Genomic DNA, 6975 nt, shown 5'->3' on the forward strand with positions numbered 1-6975 from the left:
CATTCGCAGCATACCATGATATGGAAGATCATGGCAACCTTGAGGAGGGAACAAGGAGATTGCTTGGAAAAGATATTTCAAGACCCAAAAGGGAAGATCCCAAATCAAAAGAAAGTGAAAATCCAAAAGAGAACTGTTTGCCAACGAGATGGGTAGGACGAGGTACTAACGGACCAAGATCAGACATGAGGAAAGCTATATCCTGCAAAAATCTATCAGAGAGCACCTAAGCTGATGGATCTGGATGAGTGATGCGTCTGGCAAGCTGAACTAAGAAGGATAACACTTTGGTGATAGGAGATCTAGCTAAAGGATGCATTGGAATATCTAACCAAGGTGTACGATGTGTGCAAGATGTTGACCAAGGATGAACTAACACGAAAGCCGGATAGATACAATGATACTAAGCTAAAGAGGATGTACAAGCTGACAGACCAAGATATGTTACAAATGTACAAGTTTGTTCATGTTTTGGTTTTTTGTGAGATGGAAATGTTTGTGAAGGATGGGGTGTCTATAATAGTTGATAGGTGGATAGGTAGATGGTTTGTGAAAAGCTTAAGGAAAATGGGATTCTGTGTGTGCATGTGATAGGATACAAGCTAGGATACAAGATCATTTACAAGATGGAATATGGTACAAGCTTTGGACAAGAGAAGGCAGCAAAAAGGTTATCTAGTCTTAGAGAAACCTTGTCTCCAAAGATTAGCATTTTGTAGAGGCAACTAGAGGAATGTCTTTCAACAAAGACGTCTTGTGACAAGTTTTCTTATATTGACTTGAGTGCAGTTGAAGTGGCATCCTATGCACTATGTTCTCTACTAATTATCTCTAATACGATAAAGGAGAACTAGAAGAAGGAACTAGATAGGCTAAAACTTGTATATGCATATTTTTTTCAAGAATAACAAGTTGATCAGTAGCAGGCCACCCAATTTTTCATACAGTTTTTGACACCTTTGTCATTGGTGTCAAAGGGAAAGTAATATGTAAAGGAAAATTGTATGTATATATTGTATATGTAAGGGGGAGTACACTTATGTATCAATGTAAAGGAGTGATAAGGAATGTAATGATCCATCAAAACATTGATAAAATTATTATGTTTTGAAGGCAATTTTGTGTAGTTACTTTTATTTATTTTTGTTATGTATGACATCATTTTGGGACTAAGCCAATTTTTTCAAATGTTTCCATCAATGCCAAAAGGGTAGATTGTTGGCAATATGGTCATATAGATATCCTGAGAGTTGTCATTTATGGCAACATGTATTCAGTATTTCATTTATGCATTTAGAGTTAGAAAATTGTCTAAGTGTTAGACAGTTTGTAGCAGCACAAAGACAGATGAGATGTGTACAAACAAATCATTGAGAGTTAGCTTATGTGTAGTTGATAAAAGATCTATGACAATTTCATGATGACATATACTAGTGTGCAGATGTGTATGGATAGAATGACACGAGTTATGATTGAAATACCAGTACGAGTATTTGATAGAGCATGGTAGAGAATTGAGTTGTACAACCTCAAGAATTATTTTGGTTACAAAATAATTAATAAGTCATGATGAGTCAACTTTGTGGGTTTTATTCCATAAGTTATTTTATATTATGTCAAGCATGTGAAGCCATGAAGGCCGACTAAGCAAAGATTTACTAATATAAAGGTATAAGTAAAGATCTTGTCTTGCGAAGATAAGTGTGTGACATATGTGTGATCTATGCGATATTTGTGATAGATGTGAAGTCGATGAGATGATATGCGAACTATATATGATGTATGATCAGAGAAAGTGTGAATTCAGCAATCAAAAAGTATTGTATGAATATCTATTCTTGTGAATAACTTTATTGTATAAATGCATGTTAGGGCAGTGAGCTCTTCTTGCATACATTGTATTTGATCTACCAACTCTTAATAGGGTTGAGGCTTCTAACAAGGCCTAGTCCTCTAACAAGGACTCAGGACACTATATGTATTTCATAGACTCCTAACAAGGTCAATATCCTTAACAAGATTCTTTTGTTTAGTGGATCATCTAGTGGGTATCATCCCCACTAGGGTTTTCCCTTGGCCAAGGTTTCCCTAATTTACAAATAATGGTGTTATGAGTTCTCTATGTGCATGGTTATATTTATTGTTCAGCATTGCTAGTTTACTTTCATATACCAGTTATAAAGTAATTAACAATATTTAGTTGTGGAAAAAAGTTTGTAAAATATTGATTCACACCCCCCCCCCCCCCCTAGTATTATCTATTTCTAACAATTATTGTTGCTCATGAGTGCCTTAGGATATCAAAATGCAACCTATAAAGATAGTCACTCTTAACTCCAATAGTTATGGGTGATTTCAAATCCTTATGCTTAATCAACACATGTGTCCCTCTAAAGAGTACATTATACCCCCCTATCCTAAAGAACAGATACAAAAATCAAATTCATACCTAAGCCTGGCACATGCAACACATCATGAAGTGGACTTATCTTTCCATTCTCCCTCTGAAATTGAACAGTTCATTTCGCAACTGGTTTGAGTTTGGACAAGTTTCTCATAGAGATTTGGATATTGGTTCATCCTTATAATTAGAGAAGTACTCTCTAAATCCTATCATATGAAATGAAACCTCACTATCTATATACCAAACACACTGTGAGGTTGAGCTAACCATACAAGCTATGAGTGCAAACTCATCTTCCATTCTACTGGAGAGTTCTTCTGCACTTGTTGAAGCTGCCAAATGCTTCTTTGGCTTTCTTCCTTTCTAGGCAATCACTGACATAGCGACTATACTCGTGACAACCAAAGCACTTGACCTTAGAAAGGTCCTCCTTATTATCGCTTTGCGAATTTGATCCTTTCCTAGACCCCTTCTATGCTTTCTCTTTCCCCACCAAGGAAACATTTCCTATTCCACCTCACTTTTCTGACTCTTATTGGCCCCATTAATAAGACTTGGTCTAAAATCCTCCTGAGTGAAATCAATCCATAGTCGACCCCAAATCGATAAGGTGTCTCTTCCATTGACAACTTGAACAAAGACACTCCACTTCTTAGTAAACCCATTTAGGGCTATTCTTACTAGCTTGTCATCACTAGGGGTATCTCCAATAGTTGCTAACTCTTTCTTGACAATTCTAAGCTCGTTGAGGTAACTTGTGACGTCTTCTCCTTGGTTCATCTATGTATTCTTCAATTTCTCTCTAAGAATCATCTTCCTGTTGGTGGTAGCATTTTGGTATAGATTCAGAATGGCATCTCGCATCTTCTTTGATGTATCTAGCTCTGAGATATGTGGAACAATATGATCCTTAACACCATCAAGGATTATCCTCCTCACCTTGGCATCTTCCTTCTTGTATGTTGCAAGATGTGTCGCATCTCTAGGTACAACTACAATAGTGGTAACATAATCCTTGATACCATTCTCTTCCAAAAAAAAAAAAGTCAGGCATTCCAAACACCAAAATTCAAGGCACTGTCCAATATGTCCTGATCTCTCAAACTAGCTAAATCCATCTCAAGGGATTTAAAGAAAAATTAATCTAAACAAATCAATCTAGGTTTTAATAAACCCTTAATTTCTTTCCTAGGGCAAAACTATTCTACCCTCAACATCGTTATGATACCATGTGAAAATTCCTATTGCAGTCAATGATTATTAATCTCCTATCTTAAATGATAATTCAACTACTGAAAATAAATTCACAGCTAATATCAAAAAATAACACAATTGCAACTTCACCAATAAAATAAGAAAAGAAATAAGCAACACAAAGAACACAATATTTTCAAACAAATTGTATGTAAGAAAACTCCTAAGGGAAAACCAATTCTACAGATGAGGAATTATATTAACTTCAACAAATCAAGAGATGCAAGATTCCTTGCCTCTTACTGGCAGAACTCTGACAACCTCCCAATTTCTCCCACTGATATTCCATCGTTGTTATCCCCAACGCTATCACTGCGCCCTTGCCAACACTACAAGATAGGTTGTTATCACTGCAAATGCTTCTACAAACTTGTTCACTCCAAATGACCCCTCTGATCTCTTTTTATACTATTCTTGTTGGAAAACCAATAGCCAAGATTGATTCTCAATCAACAGTCAAGATTAAAATAACTTAACAACCCTAATCAAGTCAGTTTCTAGTTGCTTCTAAAAGTGGCCAATTAAATAACACATATTTGTCCCAACTCTAACTATCTAGTAAGTAAAATAATTATTTGCTAAATAATAGCATATGGATGAACACTTGTCCAAGCTACCCAAAAAAAAACATAGTAGACCAAGATTTTGGGTTAATGGATGGAGTTGCTACATGGACCAAGGATGAAGAGGCATTGCAAACAATTTAGGGCCAGAGGTACTAGATGCTACTAGATATTTATTCTACAGAAGAGTTAGATAAAGTAGATGATTGGATTGAGAAGAGAGTGGCAGGAAATGGGGTGATAATTGGGTTGTACGAGGATATTCAAGATGTAAAGAATAGAGCCTTGGATCAAATTTTGGAAGTTGATAAGATTTATAGTGTGGTCAGTCTAGACATTTTTGAACATGACTCTAGGACTCAATTGTGTTTGAGTAAAGAAGTGGTGCAATAGTTCAAAGCTTTATTTGAGACTACATCCTCATAAGATGATGTTAGGCATATTTTTAGAATTGAGGTGGCACTCACAGAATTAGACTCCAAATTGAAGGATTTTGTAGAGATCAAGCAAGAGTTTAGCATTTATTGTCGAGAAATGAGAACGAAGTATGAACCTTTGAACTTGTTGAATACCCTCAAAATCATTGCTATTATTCAAAATTTCAAAGTGGCACACCTAGACATCATTTTGGTACAAGGATCACAAAACCCAGATGCTAGAAATTGAAATTTTGACACTAGCAAAATTTTTGTAAAGTTTAGTCATGCTACCTAAAGGTGTGTGAGTGCAAAGGTGTACAAAACACATAGGTGCACTTTTCATAAGGTGCACCGAAAATTTTGATCAGTTACAATGGCCTCAACAATTAATTGACAGTTCTTATTTTTGAGCATTCCATGCACCGAAATTGTGTTTTGACGACAATTTAACTCCTAGAAACACCTAGAGAAGGTCAATCTTGTATTTTTTTGAAGCTCCAATAAATCCTAGATCATCTCTTGACTTCTCTCTTCTTATCTTCTATTATTTTTTTACGTAATGTAAAGCCTCATGCACCCATTAATTGATATAAATAAGGGTGGAGACCTATTTAGCACCATTTATAGAGTCATTTTGTATATAACTAGCTTTATTTTATCAGTTTTTAGCATTATGTTTGCATTAGAAGATCTCTCACTCCTAACACAAAATAAAGAGAGGCTTTCATATAAATACCGAGATGTAATATGTGTTTCAAGCTGATATTTTGATGCAATAATAAATGGTATTGGTGTTTTCATTCTGAGTATAGTAAATCTTGCCAGAGTCTGTTATTTTGTATGAGTTTACATTCATGAATAGTAATGGAGCCAATGGTTTTATTGTGTTATGATAATTTTGTGATCTTTAGTTCTATTATTTGCCTTGTGTTAACAAATTTTTTTGTTGTGATGTTGGAGAAAGGATCACTATTGTCCTTGCATAGTGTTTTGTCTCGTGTGTGCACACTTTCTGTGGCTGTGTGTAATTGTGAAACATCTTTTAGTTTTCATTAAAGTTCTCATTGACGATTGCATTAGTGGAGTTAAGGAAGCGTTGCTCCTAATTTCATTGGTTTCCTACCAGGGCCTTTTGATAATTTAATTTGTAGACATGTTGTTGATTTGTCCTATGTCTGTTAGGAATTCCTTTCAGTGATTTTCTTTAATCTCTCATTACTCTATCTTTGTTATTTCATTTTTCAAACATGTATAGGAATTTATATAGTTGCATTGATTAGAATCTCCATTCATCATAAAGTGGAAAATACAAAAATACATTGGTTTTGTGGTTATGTTTCATCAAAGTTGTGTAGAATTAACAGATATCGGCAAAGGTCTCCTTGTGAACATCCACATTTATCTTCGATTGAGCTACCCAACGGGTTGAAAAATAGTCATCCAAAATCTTGAAGTCAGTCATTGATCATCTTTTCAAGAGAGAGATTCATGAGAATTTCTACCATTGGCCTCGTGAGAAACGACCAGTCAATAGATTATCAATAATATGAGATGAAGAGATGATTATGTTCTGATATTTGTCTCGAGTGTCAAATCCATTTGAAGAGGAACACTTGTATATTATTAGATGATTATCGCATCCATGCATCTCATGTTGTTCAATGGACAAATTGTGTGAATCGGGAAAATCTTCATGTGCAACATAATCATTCATGTACATAGTGGTGTTATAATGAGTACCAAATAAACTTATGTGTTCAATAATAGGTTATTCATCAAGCTATGTAATTGCTTCTATTTCAATATCTTTACATTTCTCATACAAAGGATTTGTGTATGCTCGTATATTTCCCCATTGCAATTCCATACAAAATTCTTGATCAATATTCTCACTCTAATCAAACAGATGATTAATCATGTCAACATCTATTTCCAATTCCTAATCCATTTCATCATCAAGTAGAGAGTCTAAGTCATAGTCACTTTCAATTCTAGTGTCTTTGTGGTCATTCACTTATGTCGTGGAAGCAGGAGACAACTTCTTCTTTATTATGAGTCATGGGAGAACAAGGGTTGATATATATGTGAGGGATCTCTATACTCATTGTATAGGTAATTCACATTAATCCAAGCCATAAAATGATTTTGTGATTCCTTCATCACATTTGAATTTCATCACTCAGCCATACTTTTCAACCTTTCAATATTACTATAAATTTTAAATACTTCACACTGTAATCACCTAAAAATGGTCATCTAGACTATTAGCCCCCTTTTCAACATTTTGGCTAAATTAATTTAATCATTTATCTAGACCAAATTGCTAATAATCAAT

This window comes from Cupressus sempervirens, chromosome 1, assembly GCF_028749045.1.
Source record: "Cupressus sempervirens isolate cs-2001-9-10 chromosome 1, ASM2874904v1, whole genome shotgun sequence".
Taxonomy (NCBI): Eukaryota; Viridiplantae; Streptophyta; class Pinopsida; order Cupressales; family Cupressaceae; genus Cupressus; species Cupressus sempervirens.